Source organism: Alexandromys fortis, unplaced genomic scaffold, assembly GCF_014885135.2.
Source record: "Alexandromys fortis isolate MF-2015 unplaced genomic scaffold, M_Fortis_MF-2015_v1.1 scaffold_212, whole genome shotgun sequence".
NCBI classification, from domain to species: Eukaryota; Metazoa; Chordata; class Mammalia; order Rodentia; family Cricetidae; genus Alexandromys; species Alexandromys fortis.
In genome coordinates, this window is record NW_026068091.1 from 1,482,253 (window position 1) to 1,485,310 (window position 3,058).

The window sequence follows — 3,058 nt, forward strand, 5'->3', positions numbered from 1 at the left end:
TGGCTGTCACAGCAAACAAGGACCTTATCAGTGCGCATAGTTTTTGATTCTAGAGAAATGTGCTCTAGGGGAGCGATCAGAGATCTGTGCAGATGTCTTTCTCTCTCTCATATGTCCAGAGGCGTTTTAGCTATTACGGTTCAAAGGAAGTAATAACCGAAGTAACTAAACATTCAGCTCTAGAGAAGCAGCTAAATAAACGATAGTGACCGCATTAATGGGCTAGGAAGGGGTTATGCATTCTGTGCCCTAAGTGTTATAGAAGGATCTTCAACGACTTGAAACACCTTGACAGTGTCTCATGACTGAGGAGAAAAGGCTGTCACCAAACTGTATACGATTTGACCTGTGTTTAGTCTTTCACAGCTTGATCTTCCATTAAAATGATTCTTGTCTTTTTTCCTTTTATGTGTTTCTAGAGCGCACATTTATAGGTTTTCTAATAAAAATGATTAATAATGATAATGGTTGCTAAAGGGAACTTTCCAGATCTCGGTTCATTTTTTATTTTTATTTTTTCTTAACCAGGGGAGACCGCAAATGAGTTCCCCACCATCACAAATTATGCAATCGAGTTTCCCGCATTTGGGGAAACAGCAGGGACCGGATGCAGAGTGCAATGGATAAGCCTCGCCCTGGGAAAACCACCTTCCTGATCAAGGTATCTCCCCTGCCGGGTAAGTATGGGTTCATTTTTTAAAGAGTTGTGAGTGTGTGTTTAATCAAAGAGGCCAAAAGAGGGTGTCACATCCCCAGGATCTGGAGTTAGAGGCTACCCAGCATAGCCTGGAAACAGAACTCAGGTCCCCTGTGACAGCTACTGAATCATGGAGATGTCCATGTCCTCTGATATTTACTTCTGAAATACATGAATTTTTGTATATTGTACCAGGTCAGATTCCTACTCAAAAGGATGCAGCATTTTTAAAAAGAAAACGTTAGAGCTGGGAAATGCCTCAGTAGTAGAGAGCCGCTGTGGGCTGTGCATCCATAAAACGGTTAAGAGGATTTAAAACAATGATTGAATTATTATGCCTTGTTACGTGTATAGAATGTTTTGCCTGCCTGCACGATGTAAGTGTACCATGTGTTTGACTGGTGCCCAAGGTCAGAAGAGGGTGCTGGATCCTCTGGAACTAGAGTTACAGACAGTTGTGAGTACCCATGTGAGTGCTGGGAACTGAACCTTGGTCCTGGGGTGGAGGAGCAGCAATCATACTCTTTTTTTTTTTTTTGGTTTTTCGAGACAGGGTTTCTCTGTGGTTTTAGAGCCTGTCCTGGAACTAGCTCTTGTAGACCAGGCTGGTCTTGAACTCACAGAGATCCGCCTGCCTCTGCCTCCTGAGTGCTGGGATTAAAGGCGTGCGCCACCACTGCCCGGCAGCAATCATACTCTTAACCATAGAGCTGCCTCTCCAAGTTTTCATCGGGAACTTCCAGTCTTTACTTTCCGGCTGTGTGTGTGTGTGTGTGTGTGTGTGTGTGTTTGTGCGTGCGCACGTGAGAGCATGTGTGTGTGTGTGTATGTTGGGGGGTGGGTAATACAGGACTCTGCAGAGCTGAGGGTGAGGGGGGGCAAAGCTAGCCTGTCCCACGGCAGGGGTAGAGGGAGGAACCAAGGACAGGGTGACAGGAAGACATAGAAAGTGAGTGGACACAGGACAACACAAGAGAGAATGGGTGGGGGGGAAGAGAGAGAGGAAGGGAGAAAGAAAAAGGACAAAAAAAGAAAGAAGAAGGCAGGGGAGGAAAGGGGAGGGGAGATGTAACATGAGGGTCCACTCGTTGGGGTTTCTGTCCTATCCAGTTCCCACAGCCAGTAAGCCCAAAAGAAAATCACACAGAGGTCTCTGTAAGTTATAAACCATTAGCTTAGGCTTTGTATTAGCCCTTATAACATATACCATCCCATTATTCTAGTATATGTTAGCCACATGGCTCAGTACCTTTTCCAGTGGTGCAGGTCACATCTTCCTTCTGGACAGGACTACAGAGGAATGGGTTTCCTCCTTCCCAGAATTCTCCTATTCTCCCTGCACCGCCTCTACTTCCTCTCTGGTTGTCCTGCCTATACTTCCTGCATGGCTACTGGCCATAATTGACAGAATACAGAACTGTCCCACACCAGGGAAAGAAGAATAGGGGGAGCAGGGGAGGGAAGGTAAGTGGGGAGGGGACCGGCCTGCCTTCAGCCTTCAGACTCCTCAGATGTCTGTTCTTAGATGTCTGTGGCTGCCAGACAAACAGGCAGACAGACAGGCAGACAGACAGGCAGGCAGGCAGGCAGGCAGACAGACAGACAGACAGGCAGGCAGGCAGACAGGCAGACAGACAGACAGGCAGGCAGGCAGGCAGACAGGCAGACAGACAGACAGGCAGGCAGGCAGGCAGGCAGGCAGGCAGGCAGGCAGGCAGCCCCACCGAGGTGGTTCCAACTGCTTAGGTTTTTTTTCTTCCTCCCAGGCTGACTGGGCTTTGCTTCTGGCTTTGGGGCTGGTTCAGATCAGCTTTGTGGGCCTGTCCAAGTGGAAACATGGACCAGGAGTCAAACCAAACTGGTCAGTCTGGTCCTGCCCAGGTCTGCGCTCATGCCTGGACCACAAATGTTACACTGGCTAAAGCAGTCAGGTGGCTGAACCTAAAATAAATATGGAAGACACTTCCATTCCTCGAACTCTAACGGCAAATCCTTATGCAGGGAGAGGGAAAGGCAGAGCTGGAGCAATGATTCTTTCTAGAACATCTTGTCGATGGACAAACTTGAGGCTGTCAGGCTACAGGGGGGCTGGAGAGCTTAGTCTAGTGGGGAGGGCACATAGCAGGGCAGGGAGGGAAGAGGGACCTTGAGAGACAAAGAGATTGGTGCAAGGTCAGGAGTTGATATTTTTGGGTTTAGATAGTGACTGAGACATAAAAATGACCACGTAAATGTTTTGCTTGTTCTTGTGTTTTGAGACAGGGTATCACCACACTGGCTGGTCTGGAACTCACTATATAGATAAGGCTGACCTTGAAATCATACAGATTCATCTGCCTCTGTTGGGATTTAAAGCACGCG

General features: G+C 47.8%; 1 non-coding gene across 1 annotated transcript; it reads right to left on the bottom strand.

Moving 5' to 3' along the window:
* Positions 1–526: 526 nt before the first annotated feature.
* LOC126488968 (U1 spliceosomal RNA) lies at positions 527–685 on the bottom strand. Its single transcript, XR_007588832.1, has one exon. It is a non-coding gene; the product is annotated as a U1 spliceosomal RNA (small nuclear RNA).
* Between the last annotated feature and the right edge of the window lie 2,373 nt (positions 686–3,058).